An 18,368-nucleotide genomic window follows, 5' to 3' on the forward strand; every position below is an offset into this window, starting at 1 on the left:
AGAAAGAAAGAAAGAAAGAAAGAAAGAAAGAAAGAAAGAAAGAGCTAATGAAATCTTAGGCTGCATTAGGATGGTTTCCAGTTTCCAGGAACTGGTGGATGATAGTCTTTGTATATTGTATATTGTATATTGTATATTGTATTGTATGTGTATTGTATATTGCATATTGTAGGCAGACCTCATTTAGAATAGTGTGTGTAGTTATAGGCACAATTTAAGAAAGTCAAGGATAAACTGCAGAATATCTAGAGGAAAATAACTAGGTTGAGAAAGGTGCTTGTGTTTGTGAATTAAGGATTGGTTGAAGGACAATGTTTCTAGATAATGCTGTTTGTCCTTCATTTTCAAAGAGGGCCAATGATGTCACTGGGTGATATCTTGACTTTATTGACAAATTGTATTTAAGTGAGGCAGAGTTGCCCTATGTTGTCCAACCTTACTCCATCTTCCAAAGTCTTCAAAGTCTGGTAGCATTGAAGTCAAGACAACTGGTGATGGCTTGGGATGCAGTGGACGACCTTGGTATCTGATCTTTGACTAAGTCTTGCTGATACCATGGTCCTCTTTGAGAACAAAGGATAATTGGCAACAACAAGTGGTCCAATTCTTGCCTTTCCTTCTTCATGGTTGTTGTAATAAATCATTCTCATCTATTCCTTCTGCCAGGAGAAGTCTTTACATGCTTGAGGTAGATATCCTCCTAACTCAGAGACAGATATAAGGTTTATAGGTTACGCTTAGCCCATCTGGGTAAGACATCCCTTCCTGGGATGTGCCCACTGCACATACTACAATTTTTTGGAACCACGGGAAAATTGGGTGAAGATGGATATCAAAGGTTGATGAGTAGCTCTGAAAAGGGCTAGTAGTTATATGGGCAAACAAAGACTCAATGGGGGAATCTTTACCCCAGGACCAGTGGTCCATCCACCATCTCACTTAGCTTCATTTAGATCATTTCTAAGGTTCCTTCTAGCTCTATAGTTCTGTGATTCTCTTGCTTGGTTTCATGAATCATACTCAAGATCTGAGATCTTAAAGTTTTATGAATAGTTTTCTGAAGCACAGACAAAAGGAACTCTTCTAAGAATTCCAGGAGAGAAAAATGTGAAAAGGGAAAAAGAAATGGTGTCTCAAATGGGGGCTAAAAGAGTCTTATAAAAATTCCAGCAGCTGGAAAATTAAACTATGAATTTAAATTAAAAAAAACATTAGCTCTATAGGACTCTGCTTGCTGGATGATAATTTGGTTTTTGATTTGTGACTATGATTCCATTTTTCCTTCTTTTCTCCTGTTGTATTCAGATAGTCCAGTGTGAGACTGAGTCATGTTTTAGAGTCTCCCAAGTTGTATTACTTCACGAGATGAGGTAATTGATAAGGAGCCTGGGGCTTTTAGTGTGCCACAAAAACTCTAATCTTGATTTTGCAGAGTAATCTTTATCCCAGAGTCCTCTCTTTCCATTTATGGTAGTACTCTTGGGAACTCAATTTACTTCATTGCCTAGAAAAAGGAAAGGGACATCAGCAGCATCTTTGACATGCTTAGTAATAATAATGATAATAATAATAATAACTAATGTTTATTTATAGGCAGTTGTGTGCCATGCATAGTACTACTTGTTTTTGTTGTTCAATCATTTAATCACATCTGACTCTTTGTGATACCATGGACCACATAACACAGAAGGCCCTAATATTCTTCACTATCTCTCAAAGTCTATCCAGGTTCGTGGATACTATTTCCATATACTAATTATGCATCTCATCCTCTGCTGTCCCCTTTTTCTTTTGCCTTCAATCTTTTTCAATATCATAGTCTTTTCAAAGAGTCCTGTCTTCTCATCATGAGACTTAAGTATTTAAGTTTCAGCTTCAGTATCTTCCAGGGAATAATTTAAATTAATTTAAGTGTTGACTAAATATTAATTTCCCTGCTGTTTAAGGAACTCTTCTCTAGCATCACAATTCAAAAGCAGCAATTCTGCAATGTTCGGCTTTCCTTACAACTCAACTTTCGCAGAAAAATATGGCCACTGGAAAAACCATAGTTTTAACTATATGCTTTCCAAATTTGACATAACTTTCCTTCCAAGGAGTAACTCTTAATTTCATGGTTATAGTCACTGTCTGCAGATCTTTGAGCCCGAGAAAATAAAAGCTGACACTGCTTCCATTACTTCTCCCTTTATTTGCCAAGAAGTAACAAGATCAGTTGCCAACATCTTAGTTTTTTTTTTTTTTTTTTTAATGTTAAGCTTCAAGTCAGCTTTCACCCTCTTTATTTCTTTTCACTTTCTGCCATCAGAGTGATATCCTCTGCATAGCTGAGATTACTGATATTTCTCCCAGCAATCTTAATTTGCCCATCAAAATTTCTCTTATGTGGGGCTTCCAGGTTCATACTACCCTTGGCATTTCTGTGCTAAGAATTCTTCCTCCCTCTTTTATTCTGCTTCCCACTGCAGCACAGCAAAGCCCTCAGAGCACAAAGACTAAAGAATCAGTAGTAATAATAGTTCACTAATAAATGGGATTAATCTCCTGTGCAGTTCACCAATACCCACCATTGGGTGTTTAGAAGTCAAATCCCCTTACTGAACCTCAGTTTCCTCATCTATAAAGTGAAGAGGCTGGACTAAAGACTTTCTAAGGTCTATATGGACTCTAAACATCTGTCTACTTGAGTATCTCCCCAATCTGCTTATTAGAACAGGCCTCAGATTACTCCAAGAGCAATAGTTTAGGGAATCCCAACATAGTGAAGTCATTTCAGTTCTCTTCAAGAACAAAGGATAGCAATCAACCAATTTAGGGGAGAGAAACTGATATTTGGCATCCGGTCTTGCACACAAGAAGTACTTAATAATCTAGTGCCAAGCACTATGCTAGGAAGAGGAGATAGAAAGACAAAAGCAAAACAACTCCTGACCTCAAGGAATTTACATTCCATTCAATGGAAGGTCAGATTTCTCTCATTCAAATTTATGTCTGCCTTCTGAAAACACATTAAAGTAATGATAAATAGTTGGTATTTTCCTTTTATTTTAGACCAAATCTGCTGCAATTCTTAATTTATAAGTTATGACAAAATTTCTTTTATTTTTTCAGTGATTAGTTTTCCTGGCAAATATATTAAATACCACCACAAATAAATACAATATGTTACAATGTGTTATAGTAGACAAGTCACTCCCTGGTTTTGGATACAGAGAACATGTGTTTGAATCTTTAATCTACTTCTTACTATCTGTCATTTTGGGTAAGTGAGTTATCCTTTTTAAGCCTTCGTTTCTTCATCTGAAAAAATCAAATGAGTCAATGAAGAGGGATAGAAGGTCAAAATAAACTACTTCTAAATAGGTCAGATGGTCCATCTGAGTGCTGGAGAACAATGGATATATTGATATTTAACTAATAAGTATTTATTAAGCAGCTACTAGGTAAAGAAATTGACTTTCCTGGCTAATTTAATAGAAAAGGAAAATGATAAATGTTGGAGAGGATGTGGGAAAACTGGAGCACTAAATTGTTGGCGGAATTATGAACTGATCCAATCATTCTGGAGAGCAATTTGGAACTATATCTAAAAAGGATATAAAAACCTATTCCCTTATTTTATAAGAGAACCTAAGCCCCAGAGAGGGAAAATTATCGGGCCAAAGCCACATACCAAGGTAATGTTAGATAACACCAGAAATCGGTCAAATAGCATTTATTAAGCAACTTCTACATTCCAGGAGCGAAGTAAAGCACTTAAGTAAACAAAGTAACAATAACAGCGATAATGAAAATAATAATTATAACAGCTAGCATTCATATAGCCCTTTAAGGTTTGCAAAGTGATGTGTAAATATCATCTCCTTGATTTTATGATCTAAGCTGGGAGGAAATGATCACACAGCCTTGTTAAAACAAGGTATCTACAGGATAAATAGGAAATGATCCACAGAGGAAAAACACTAGTATTAAAGTGATTGGGAAAGATTTCTTGCAGAAGCCGGAATATTAGTTGAGACTTGAAGGAAGTCAGGCAAGCTTTGTTGAAATATATTGCTCAAAGTTCTTAACACGAATTCTGCCATCCTTTTAACTTAGTTTGTTTGTTTTTTTTTTTGTTTTTTTTTAAAGACCTAATTGTCTCATCACTTTTCAGATATAGGGAACTTTTCATGGAGTGAGTCAAATCTTTAATGTGCCATTGGTGAGCCCTTTGTAATTTATTGGATCTAAGCTTGGTTAAAACTAGATGGAAAATAGAAAATAGAAAATCAACAAGGTAGTTGCTAGGGGCCCAGGTGTGAAGTTGGGGTGGGGTAAAAGGGATAATTCTGACTTTCCAGTTTAGCCAGAGAGTGAAGGAAGCTGAGACAAACTGATAGAGGAAGATCTACAAAGTATGCAATTTCCCTTTACATTTTAAACAAGGAAGGAGGCACTTCATTTGACATCCATTCAACAAATATTTATCATGCCTATTATATATAGGGAACCTTACTAGGAATTGTGAGAGCTATAGTTTAGATAATGCAATCTTGGCTTCTGAAGTTTGCAATTTGATAAGTGGTTAAAATGCATGCACAAGTAATTTAATACACAATTTTAGAGGATTAATACATTAGAAAAATATAACAAACTCATTTAATCTCTATCTGCCTCAATTTCTTTAACTGTAAAATGTGAATAATAATAGCACTTCACAAAGCAGGGAGAATCAACTGAGATAATGTTTATAAAGCACTTAATACAGTGCCCCAGCACTTAGTAGATGAATAATAAATCTTTAATCTTTCCTCCTCCCCAAGGAGTTTGTGTCCAAAGGAGAACTAGAGACCATTATTGATCACAAAATTGAAAATTTTGATTACACCAAATTAAAAAGTTTCTGCACAAACAAAACTAATGCAAATAAGATTAGAAGGGAAGTAACAAATTGGGAAAACATTTTTACAGTTAAAAGTTCTGATAAAGGCCTCATCTCCAAAATATACAGAGAATTGACTTTAATTTATAAGAAATCAAGCCATTCTCCAATTGATAAATGGTCAAAGGATATGAACAGACAATTTTCAGATGATGAAATTAAAACTATTTCCACTCATATGAAAGAGTGTTCCAAATCACTATTGATCAGAGAAATGCAAATTAAGACAACTCTGAGATATCATTACACACCTGTCAGATTGGCTAAGATGACAGGAACAAATAACGATGAATGTTGGAGGGGCTGTGGGAAAACTGGGACACTGATGCATTGTTGGTGGAGTTGTGAAAGAATCCAACCATTCTGGAGAGCAATCTGGAATTATGCCCAAAAAGTTATCAAACTGTGCATACCCTTTGATCCAGCAGTGCTACTACTGGGCTTATATCCCAAGGAAATACTAAAGAAGGGAAAGGGACCTGTATGTGTCAAAATGTTTGTGTCAGCCCTTTTCATAGTGGCTAGAAGCTGGAAGATGAATGGATGTCCATCAATTGGAGAATGGTTGGGTAAATTATGGTATATGAATGTTATGGAATATTATTGCTCTGTAAGAAATGACCAGCAGGAGGAATACAGAGAGGCTTGGAGAGACTTACATCAACTGATGCTAAGTGAAACCAGCAGAACCAGAAGATCATTATACACTTCAACAATGATACTGTACGAGGATGTATGCTGATGGAAGTGGATATCTTCAACATAGAGAAGAGCTAATCCAATTCCAATTGATTAATGATGGACAGAATCAGCTACATCCAGAAAAGGAACATTGGGAAATGAGTCTAAACTGTTATTTTTACCTTCTGAATCCAATTCTTCCTGTGCAACAAGAAATTCGGTTCTACATACATATATTGTATCTAGAATATATTGTAATATATTTAACATGTATAAGACTGCCTGCCATCTGGGGGAGGGGGTTGGGGGAGGAAGGGAAAAAATCTGAACAGAAGTAAGTGCAAGGGATAATGTTGTAAAAAATTACCCATGCATATGTACTGTCAAAAAAAAGTTATAATTATAAAATAAAAAAAAATTTCCTCCTCCCCCATTCCAAATTAAATATTGTTTTTACTACTCAATGTTTCAATTATTATATAAACACAAGCATTTTGCTAAATAGTGGAGGTTTATACAATTCAGTTACTAAATTATGTAATTCTAAACAATTCCCTAGAATTCATAACTGTAATTTTAAACAACCTAATATGATAAAAAAATCTTTCCTCAATTTTACTTATTTTTTGACCAATTCAGTAACTTGGTGCAGATTCTTTTACCTCCCAATGATAAATAATTTCAGGAGTTAATGCATTGCCAGATTCATCAATGGTAACACAAATTTAGTCTCCTTTCTCTTGGACAGAAGTCTTTAAGAATCTTCCTCTCAATCAAATCCATCCAAGTAGATATTAGCAAACAAAACTGAAATAAGAAAAGAATAGGAAGCAGGAGGATAAGGACTGTAAAAGCTAAGACATTTTCAAGTTTTCTAATATTTCACTGAGAATGTTCCTTTTGACACTCAATGTTATTGTCATATGAGATTATTGGCTAACCTGATGCTAGTTGACAGCTCAGTCAGCCATGTCAGAGGAATGCAGGAATATTTAAAGACTCTCATTAGAAAACAGATTTCCCCTTCTTTCCTTACAGGCAACAATCAGAAGATATTACTTCATGAATGCTGTCTCCTCTCTCCCTTGTAAATAACTAGGTGGGGGTCACTTTCGCTCAAGGTCAAGGGGATCCTTACCAAATGTTTCCATATGATTATATCCTTGAAGGAAGATTTCTCCTCATTCAAGGGATCAACTCTACACTCCTCCTAACCATACACACTACTCCCTCAATCTTGTCCAGAACGTTTTCTTTTCTGGGAAATAAGAATTTTAAAAAGGTATTAGGGTATTCTGCATTTTAAAAGAAGACAATAATGGCTGAACTAGATTAAAAAAACATAGATGTACAGAGAGGCTATTTTTTAGCTGTTAATTTAGGGTCACCATGTTTAAATCTGCAAAGAAACTAGGGGATTAATTAGTCCAACCCCCTAATTGTGTATGTAAGCTATCTTTGGCTCTGCCATAGGCTATAGTACCTTAATAGACATAGGAATACTGTACAAACTGTCCAGTCATCAGGAAAGTGACAGAGGTAGTAAGTGGCTAGGATTCAAATCTGAGTCTCCTAACTCCAAATATAGTGTGTGTGTGTGGGGGTCCCATACCAAATAGCCCAAGAGAGACTATATCACAGGATCTTTTGTAAGGGTATGCTGGAGCCAGCTTATACTGACTCCCAAAAGCTGATTATTACATTTTTTTCAATGTCAGCATTTACAGCTTCAAAATTAGCAAATACTACAAACCAGGGCTTGTGTTCTTGTTTTATTAATTGTCTAGACTTAAGCAAATTATGGGGGAAATATTAATCATGCAGTTTAAGCTAAACAATGTTATCAGACATTTATAGAAAAGTTGTAAACATTTACCAGAATATCCCTAGTTTCTTGTGTCCCTGTCACATTTCTTTTTTGGAAAAAATTCTATACTACTAATTCAATTAGTGTAGCTTCCAAAAATTCCTTAAAAGGCTGGCAAAATAAAGATTGAAAGGAAAAAAGCTTATAAAGTTTTGAAGAACACAACTATGGAGTTCATTAAATTTTTATTTTTTGGAATCTAAAACAATTCTAAGCCATCTTCCATTGATCTTCAATTATTTGAAGAGCTAAGTTTTCTCTTCTCATGCTAGACATCCCAAATTCCTTTAACCAGTTTTTGAATGACATAGTTTCCAGTCCCTTCAACTGTCTGATCATCCTCTTGAAATCATACATCAGTTTGTCTTTATATGTAGAGTTCAGAACTTAACAATCTATGACAGAATACTAAAATCTCATTGCAGACATTATTCTAGCACATCAAGATTAGCCTGTCATCCAACTTGCTAGCTATTTCTTCTAGCTTTATACCGACTACAAATTTGATAAGAATGTTATCTTCATAGAAGTCATCAATAAAAGGGTAAATGATGTAGTGGAGTGAGTGACAGGTCTAGAGTCAGGAAGACTCCTCTTCCTGAGTTCAAATACAGCCTTAGATGTTTTCTAGCTGTATGCTTGCCTCAGTTTCCTTAGGCAGGTTCCTTAGTTGTAAAATGAACTAGAGAAGAAAATCACAGACAACTCCAACATCTCTGCCAAAAAATGAGATTATAAAGAGTCACACGAGACTGAAAAAAAAAAGACTGAGCAACAACAAAGTTCTTACTTGCTTCATTTATAAAATGGGAGCAATCATATTTTCTACTTCAGAGTAGTTGCAAGAATCGAATGAAATAATATCTAAAGAAGCACTTGACAAACCACAAGCTTTGCATATATTAGATATTAAGATTTTTCTTATTAAGATCTTTTCTGTAAGATCAAGGAGATCTATATAACTTTTTTTTGTCTTAGGAGGAGGATAGTGTAAAAACTTATCTGTTCTAGGGTCTGGTCCTATCTCTTTTACTTCTTTTGGAAATATTGTGTTTTTCACCATCATGTCCATCTCCCTTAATTTGTTCTGAATAATCTTTACCCTACTGCTTCTTAGGTTACATTGATAGATGATCATCAGCATCTTGCTTCCTTTGTGTGGATATATCTCATGGGCTTTCTACTGGATTTTCTCTTCTGTCCTCTCAAAAATATAAATGGTTCTGATGGGTTAAACTATCATCTCTATGCTGATAATTCCCATTACTATACATTCAACCCTCTCCTATGTCTTGATCTCTGGTTTTAACTGCCAACTGCCTATTGAACCTCTCCATCTAGAGATTCCAGGTTTCTCAAGTTCAACATATTCAAAAGGGAACTCATTATCTTCCCCCTAAAACCACTCCTTTACTAAAAAAAATAATATCTTGCCACTGGACCCACATGGCTCTGGAGAGGAAAATGAAGCAGGTGACCTTGCACAGCCATCCCTTACTCAAATCCAACTCACTTGCATGCTGTGCCATCACCTTTCAGATGTGATGGTCTTCTTTAAGAATGAAGGACAAACAACAACAACAATTCTTTTACTATGTTTTCCTTTTCTATTTAAATTGAAAGGGAAAGAATCATCATCTCTTCTAGATTCCAAGAATCATCTTCAACTATTATTGTGTGTGTATATGTACTATATATATTTGTATATAAATATGTATGTATACATACATATATTAAGATGCATGATACCTATATAGGCTATGCATGTCCACATGGATTATCTCAATGCATTGAAATGTAGCTCTCAGAAAATATGAATAAATATGGACTGACTCCATTAGAAAAAAGGAGTAGTGTCTGTCCTCCTTTCCACATGCTGGGAAGAGTTAAGCAGGTCTCAGGAGTCCTGTAAACTGGGCATTCTTCAGTCTTGAGAAGGGAAACAGAATAGAGTTGTTTGTCCTCTTAAGTATTGCTTAAACCAAGAGAGATGTCTTAATTTTACTCAAATGAAGTCACCAAAGTTTCTAGGGAGGCAACTTAGAAATCAGGGACATGTTCATGAGTCAGCTTCCCATATGTATCTGCAGGTTCTGAAATCTTTCTCTTTCCTCTCTGGAGTTGCTCTTGGTAAAATTCTAGAGTCACATATGTCTCCATAACCAACTTAGTCCTCACTCAATCACATTTTCTTCAGGAAAACTAAGGAGTCTACTGCATATGCAATATGTGAAACACCTTAAGCTTGGAAAGCAGAACCAAATTTATATTCTCATACTTGTTTGTATGTTGCTACTTCAGAGTAGTGGCTACCTCTGATCTGTCTTTGTATCCCAAATATCTAGAGCCTGGGGTATGGTGGATTTTCAAGAAGGACTAGCTCCTCTGATGTGAGAATTTGCTGAGCTCTTTTCCTTGTTGCTTATCCACCTTTGGTGTCTACCTGTCATCCTATGCTTACCTGTGGCTCTACAAAGTTATAGCATGTGCAGCAGCCATACCTGGGTAAAACCAACTCAACTGACAGTCTAAAACAGATTGATGGTAAGCAATTGGCCTCAGACCTGTTGGTGAGTTAGTGGAGTGTCTATTCCAAGCATGTGAAGACTTCTCCATGGAGAATGAGCAGACAAGAACAATTTGTTTCAACAGCCATGAAATTTGCTGAAGCAGGTGCTGTGAAGCTTAGAACTTGGTCAACCACTGCATTCTGGGCCATTGCCAGTCATCTTGACTTCTGATGACTCAGGAAGAAAGAGATGACTTTGTACACCTTTGCCTCACTTAAATTTCATTTGTGCAAAAGTCAAGACATCACCCAGGAAAGTCAATGATTCTCTTTGGAATGGAAGGACAAACAATCTTATCTAATATTAACATTATCTTTCAACCCTGGAAGATAAATCCTAATATTATCCTCATTTTACAGATGAAGAAAATACAGACAGAAATTAAGTGACTTGTCAGGGTCACACACCTAATAAAATGTACAAAATCCTATTTAACTCAGATCTTCATGAATTCAGGCTCAGCATTCAATCTACTAGGTCATATAGCTGCCTAGGAGATCTCAACTTATGATTCACAGAAACCTCAAAGGTCTGAGATAAAAATGAAACATCTGTCCAGTAGTTTCACAAGTCTCCCAGGAATCTTTACCTCCCAGAAGAGTGCTATGTAATAGAATGATAAATAACTGTTTTATAATTTAAGTATTTATCATTGTGAGCTTATGAGTTTTCTGTATTTTGAGCATTTCCTTTGAAGCAGAGAAAATAAATAGTTCTCATAATGTATGTTTGACATTTATCACTTTCTACATTGTATAAGTGTAGAAGAAAAAAAAAGATTACTTTCTTTGAGGTTTAGGATCCTTCTTCTATCTCCCCATCCCTCCCACCTATTCTCCCAGCCCCGGAATCAAACTGGGGACTGAACCATACTTCATTCTTGTCATTGGGTAAACATATTGTTTCTAGTTTTGTGCCATTGGGAATAGAGGGTATATGTCCAGGAGAACCTTGGTCAATGTTAACTCCTTGTTAACAGGTTGACAAGGTCAAAGGATGAAACTTTTTTTTCTGTAACTGAAAATGCTGTGGCACTCCCAGCCCCTTTCATTCTGGTAAGACCAGTTCATCGTCTTGGGTAATATTCTTGGAATTGTTTTTTTAAATGGAGATAAGGATTCAGAGAGCTGAAAGATTCTGGAGGAGAAGGAGGAGAAGAATTACAATAACTCAGCACTCTAGAGGAGAAGTTTAAGCATCTTAATACTCTTATAAGGAACAGTAATGATTAAGGAGTGGCACCGGATGGTGCCAAACCTGGAGTCAGGAAGACTCTTCCTGAGTTCGAGTCTGACTTTAGACAGTTAATAACTGTGTGACTCTGGACAAGTCACATAACTCTGTTTGCCTCAGTTCCCTTTTCTGTAAAATGAGCTAGAGAAAAAAATGGAAAAGCAGTTAGTGTCTTTACCAAGAAAAATCCAAAATGAGTGTCACAAAGAGTTGGACACTGTTGAAACAACTGAAAAACAACAACAAAAAAAAGTTTCTTTTAGCTCTAAATCTATTGCTCTATATAATCTTATAAAGTTCATGTTTTAAACTGTTCTCCTTAAAATTATTTCCTTCAGAACTTTCATTTGATTTTTTAATATTTTATAACATTTCTTCCAGGTATTCAAATAGTCCTTGTGGGAAATATTGTTTTACTCTCAGCTTGGTTGGCTATTTGGCTATCTCAAGATTTATTCTTTTTAGTGGCCAATATATTCTTCTTTTTACTCCTATCTTTAGTTATAATTCTTGAATTATGTCGGAATCAGGTCCTACTTCCTAGTGAATTTTGGGTGGAGTGGTTAACCCTATCGGGTCTCCAATTGTTGTCTGGGTTCTTTAAATTCCCCAAAAGTATTGGTTATTGTAACCACACCCGCCCCACCCCACACCTTGATTTTGGAGGTTCAGAGTTCTAGTTCTTCAAGGCCTTTTGGAATTTCTTAGAGCAAAGTGCTATATGTAGATCTCAAAGTTTCTGGGCTTTGGGTGTCCCAATCTGTGTTGTTTTATTATTTCCAAGATTTATGTTTTGGGTTTCTGACCACCCTGATCCGTACTTATAACTCTGGATACAGCATCTTGCAGACATTAAGGGTCTCAGTCCTGTTTCTGTTCATCTGAAGAAATTTCATCTTGTTTGTTTCATCTTGTTTGCCTTTACTTTGCTGGGTTTTTTTGGATGAGTTCCCCTTCTTATTGCCTATGATCTCCTGGATGACTTGTTTAATTCTGAGATAGCTGAAATAATTTATTATAGTTTCTCATTGGATTTCTTGATTTTTTTTTTTTGGTCTTATGTTGTTTTAGTTTGTTCTGAAGTAGATGTCTGGAATGTGGGCTTCCTGCCACATTCAAGCAGTGATCTTAGCCATAAGTCCTAAAATAAACTATATGGAAGCCATTAAAAGTTATAGTATATCTTGAGAGTAGACCAATTGCATAAATTAATATCTGTGTACCTTTCCAAGTTTAGGAATGCAGATTTTGGGGTGTTCTTCCTTTAGTTCTATCCATCTAAGAGTTGAATCTATATTGGGTAAGGAAGGCTAAGAAATTCAGATTTCTATCTATATGTAATTATTGTGCAAACACTGCATTCTAATTATGGGTTTGAGAGTTTATCCCATAGCTTTAGTCTTTATTTTTTCCCCCTCTTCCCCACTTATGCTTCTTTTCTTCCTTCTCTTTTCCATTTGTCTTTGCCCCACTTCCTATGTATCTAGATGCAGAGACAAGGTTGAAACTAAAAACCCAAAATTAAATTAGTAAAATTTAGACCTATAACTGACTACACGCTAAGTCACAAAAACTTATGAACAAATGCACAAATGAAAAAAGGTTAAATCTTCTTTAAACACCATAATGTGATACAGATCAAAAGTGACAAATAAGAACAAAAAAGTACATACTAACATGGAGACTAAACAGTGATATCTTAAATAATGAATATGTTAAAGAATAAATCATAGAAACAATTAACTTGTATTAGAGAAAATAATAGCAATGAGTTAACATAATAAAACATGGGAGACATGCCTTAAGTTTTCTTATAGGAAAATCAATACCCCAAAACATTTATATTAATCTAACTTACAGGTTAAAGCTGAGTACTACTAGGAATTATAGGGATTCAGGATATCTTTTTTTTCTAAAGTCTGTACTCAGCTTTGCAGTTATGTATTGGGTTCATTGACCTGGACTTGTCTGATTTCTCAGGGAAGAAGACTCCAGTTTCATATTCACTCAATCCTGTCTACTCCAAGGAAAATTGCCATTTAAATTGCTGTGGTTATGGGCTCGAATTCTATGGTTTTCTCTAGTGGGAGAGGAAAGTAAAAATAGTACCAAATGTACAAACAAGATTCAAGTATGGATAAGCACCAGAAAAAGAAATATTAACTAACAAACCATCATAGATTTATTAAAAGAAAATCCACTCACTTATCATTAATAGTACCTTCAGCTGAGAGGTTAATACTTAAGCCTCATTTGAACACAGTAGTACTTCTGAGGCTATTAAGAAGTAATTTCACAATTGCTCTGGCATTGTCTAGTCAAATAGCCAAATGGAATTTTCTTTTGGATGGCTTTTTGCTTCAATGCTAACACATCCTATGCCAGTGCCTTTCTTATCACAAGTCCAACCCTGATAGAGTTTCAGGACATTGCTATCTTTACAAGGTCAATTCTACAGCAAAGAAAACACAAATACTAGAGCAAAACATCTGGGGATCTCCTATCCAAACCCAGCTAGCTGAGTCCATGCTCCATATCAGAAGTGATAATCCAAAGGCTCTTCATCATACCAAGGTAAGGAAAGCCCCTTCCTCCTTCAACTCTGATTAGAGTCATATCTCATCTCAAAAGTTATCCCAGAGATCTGTCAGAGAAAATCAAATCTTTCTTTTCTAGGTATGATGTTCTATATCACAGACATTTGTTTTTCAGAAATTAAGAAGACTTGATCCACTGATGAGTCATACAGAACTAGAAGGAGAAAGTATATTTATTTGCACATACTTAAGGGAGGGGAGCACTTTTGTTAGATTAACAAAGGAAAAAAGAGAACAATAATAATTGAGTGCATAATTAAATAATAATAGAAAATCAGCAAATTGATCTCAAAATAATCATAAAAAAGAAAAATTTAAATATAAAAGTGGGATAAGCAAAACTAAAAATTAACAGTAAGTAACAATTAAGTAAGACAAAGAGCTGTTTTTAAAAGAGCAACAAAATTAATAAATTGTAGTTTGATTTTTAAAAATGCAAAAGCAAAACCAATTTTTATGAATGAAACAAAGAGAAAGGGATAGTTTATAATGAATTTAAGGGAAACAAAGAAAATGATCAGAAACTATCCCAAATTATAGGGCAATAAAAATTAAAATCTAAATTAAAGACATCTACAAAATTATGATATGCAAAATTAAAATAATAGGAAATAAATAAACCAAATAACATAATTTCTGAATGTAAAATTGGGTGAGCCATAAATAAATTCTAAAAGAAATAGTACTCATTCATAATTCTATATAGATCTTGATTGATAACATCAAGATCTATATAGAATTATGAATGAGTACTATTTCTATCAAACATTTAAAGAACAAAATTCTAAGTTACATGCTTCTATTTTTAAATACAGAGAAATTAAGTATACACTAAACTTTTTTTTATGAGACAAATACAGTTGTTATCCCCACATCAGGAAGGATAGAATGCAGAAAGAGAATTATAGATAGGTATCACAAGTAATCATTGATTTAAATGATGTCAATAAAATATTGGAAAAGAAATTATAGTAATATATTTTTAAAAATCATTATAACCAAATTGAACTTAAGCTAGGAATATAGAGTGCTTCAACATTAGAAAAACATAATAAATTATATTAATATAATTAATTAATATAAAAAGTAAATAATTACATCCATAAGTGTAGAAAAAGTGATAGAATACATTACTAATAGTGAAATAAATTGAACCATCTATACAATAATGACAAGTATATAAATGAAAAGATCACAAAAGGAAGTTGTACTTGGAGTAATGAAAAAGCCAGTGAAGATCCTAGAGAGGAGACAACAAAACATACTTCTTCTTTCATGGAAGAGATATGGGATAGTAATAGGACCAAAATTTGTATCCTGGGTCAGACACAATTTCTACATTTTTTGTTGTTTTTTTTTTAATTGTTTTTCTTTGTTATAAAGAAGGATCAAAATTGGAAGAGAAGTAGGAAATAATTATGATGTAAATACAAAAGGCATCAAAAAATGTAATTGTTTTTAAGAAAAGGAAGATAAAAAACAGCACTCATGTTAAAAACAAAAACTTTGACTTTCTGCCTAGATCTGAGTAGGAGGTAAGCTGCCTAGTTCTCATATACCTACTCAAACAAAACTCTGAAATTCACACCAGACTGAATGATAATGAAGATATATAATGAAAAACAATAGCAAGCTATTTCTTCAACCTCAGAAACATACAAAAAAGTCATCTGGCTTTCTTCCCCTCTCTTTCCTTTTTCTAAAACCATAAACAAGGCTTTCATAAAAAGTTGGAAAGTCCCAAAGAGCTGCACAGCACAGTGCAGCTGTACTCTGGACCCTCATAGCCTTGGCCTCCTAAAGAACCAGCACTCAAAACCTCAGTGATCCTAAGGTGCTAAATCCCAGAAGATGGAGAACAGCACAATTACTATAGGATCCTCCAAAGAGGACTGACCATCTCACCAGAAAGTACAGCAAAAAGTGGAGTCTGATAGTGTCACAAAATTCTAATTCAAGCACTAAAGCTGCAGAAAAGAAAAAAAGAAAGAAAAACTAGCCAGTATCAAAAAATTAATGCAAAGTTGATTATATAGCAACTGTAAGCAGAATCTCAAATTTGCTTTTTATATAAGGATTCTATGAATACCTGGAAGAAATGAAGCAAGAGCTGAAAAATAAAATAAATCATCTTGATGGAAAAAATTAGAAGAATAAATAGCTTAGAAGAGAAAATGGTAAACCTTACCTAAGTAATGATCTTAAAGCTAGAAATGAACAAACATAAATCAGTGACATCATGAGACGATAAGTATTAAAATGAAACCAAAAGACTGAAAAAAAATAGAACAAAACATTAAAAAATCTGATATTAAAAAAAAAACTGATCTAAAAAAACAGGTCAGAGAGAAAATTTAAAAATCATTGAGATCCCTGAAAACTAACAAAACAAAGCCTGAATATTATTTTAAAAATCATAAGTGAAAAAGGCCTAGAAAAGATTCTCTCCTGAAAAGAAATGACCAAATAAAATGCTACATCCAAAACTCAAATCTCCTTAAAAGTAAAAAAAAAAAAATTCTACAAAATAGTCAGAAAAGAGTTTAAACATCAAGGAACTATATAGTCAGGATCACATAAGACTTTGCAGCTTCTATTTTAAAGCAGATGAAATCTTGGAAAATAATATTCCAAAAGGCAAAAAAAGCAAACGCTTACAACCAAGAGTAACATATTCTATAAAGCTAAGTATGATCCTAATTTAAAAAATCATATTTTTAAACATTTTTTCCTGGTTATACATGTATATGAACTTTTTTATAAATTTGAAAAAATTCTTTACATATTTTAGAAATGAGACCTTTATCAGAAACACTGGCTGTAAAATTTTGGGAAAATTGTATTTTTATTAAAAGAGAATACTCTCAACATTTCTAATGGAAAGACCAGAGCTAAGTAAAAACTTTGAAATGTAAAACAAGTTCTGATAAAGTTAAATTTATTTAAGAAATTAGAAAGAGATGTATAATGATAACGTAATAATATTAATGGGGGAGAGGAACCAAATGTCCCTTCAGAATTTTTTAAAAGGGTATTAAGTCAAATAAGAAAAAACAGAGATTCTGAGAATAAATTTGATTCTATTCTTAAGGTTTGAAGAGGGGAAAGAAGATAAAATAATGAATACAATATAATAAGAAGGAGGAAGAATGTAGTGGGAACTTCCTCTTTCTCATAATTGGTATACAACAGATGGAACATATAGTGGGCTTCAGATGAACCTCACTCATCTAAAATAGTCAAAGGAATTTGTTATAGAAATATTATCAGATTTAACAGGGAAATGGAGACAGAGAGAGATGTATTAGTGACAGGATAATACCAATCATGCAATAGTCATAAGCAAAATAAACTTCTGTATTCTGAAGTGGAGTTTAAAAGGTAAAGAGGGTATTTGGGAAAAAAAAGAAAGAAAAACAACTACAAAATAAGAAGGTTACCTTTGATTGTCTCTCAGATAATTTGGGGATGGATGAACTAAATGGGATATATAAAATGTGTAATGAATATTTTCTGGGCTGATTGCCCCAGATCAAAATTTTATGGGTCCCCTGAAAATGGGGTTTCTTTTATCTGATGCTATCACTTAAGCCCCCAGTGACTGTTTCATTCTATATTAGAGGAATTAGTAATAGTCATACTGAGCAAATAGTGATACTAAAAGACAAAGAGATAAGAGATAGAGTCAGAGACAGAGAGAAGCAAAGAGAACTAACAACACTTTTAAAAATGTTCAGAAAAAAAAGAATTCAGAAGGAAGTACAGAGAAGCTGCATATTTTTAAAAGTAATATATAGAGTTTGTGCATATGTGTAATATTTTAAAAATCAGTGTTGTGAGATGAGAAATTAATGATTTCATATAAAATCCTCTTCTTATGTTCTATTGTATATACAGAAATACTTTCTCTTTTTGGTGTTCAGTTCAGAATTTTAAAAGTTAATTTTAAAAAAGAAAAGAATACTCAAAGGCATAAGAATTTATTAATTTTTCCTTAACATGACCAAAATAATTTATCTAAATTTAAAAGCTGGCATGGAATGTTATATATATATATAGATGTTCTTTTCCTTTCTTATAAGGAGAAATCTCAATGAGAGGTGGGATAGGGAAAATTTCTACTGTTCACCTCTCCACTTCTCATCCTGCTTTTTGCCTTCAGTAATCCATGAAAAAAATTCAAGTTTGATAATCAGCAAGTTTAACAACAATAGGTTAAATATAATACACATGAAAATGAACACTTACAGAAATAAAAAATCCCCAATGTTTGTTGATCAAGTAGTGACATAGGGGAAAGCAGGAAGTAATGGGATTACCAGGCAAATGGGGCTGAAGGTGGAAAGAGGGAAGCCCTTTTCCTGGATTTACCTTGATGAAGAAAAAAAGAGAGGTATTGACTGAGTTGATGATCCTCAATACTTCCAAGGCCCATGCCCTCATTCTCCATCTGATCAAAAAGTCAGTATAGATAACCTAACTAGATAACCTAACTA

General features: G+C 34.0%; 1 long non-coding RNA gene across 1 annotated transcript in view; it reads right to left on the reverse strand.

Moving 5' to 3' along the window:
• Window positions 1–1,442: 1,442 nt before the first annotated feature.
• Window positions 1,443–18,368, reverse strand: part of LOC141551332 (uncharacterized) — a 56,105-nt gene continuing 39,179 nt past the window's right edge. Inside the window, exon 3 of the long non-coding RNA XR_012484833.1 lies at window positions 1,443–1,504. This is a non-coding gene — a long non-coding RNA (uncharacterized LOC141551332). The remainder of the gene's footprint in view (window positions 1,505–18,368) is intronic.

Source organism: Sminthopsis crassicaudata, chromosome 1, assembly GCF_048593235.1.
Source record: "Sminthopsis crassicaudata isolate SCR6 chromosome 1, ASM4859323v1, whole genome shotgun sequence".
Taxonomy (NCBI): Eukaryota; Metazoa; Chordata; class Mammalia; order Dasyuromorphia; family Dasyuridae; genus Sminthopsis; species Sminthopsis crassicaudata.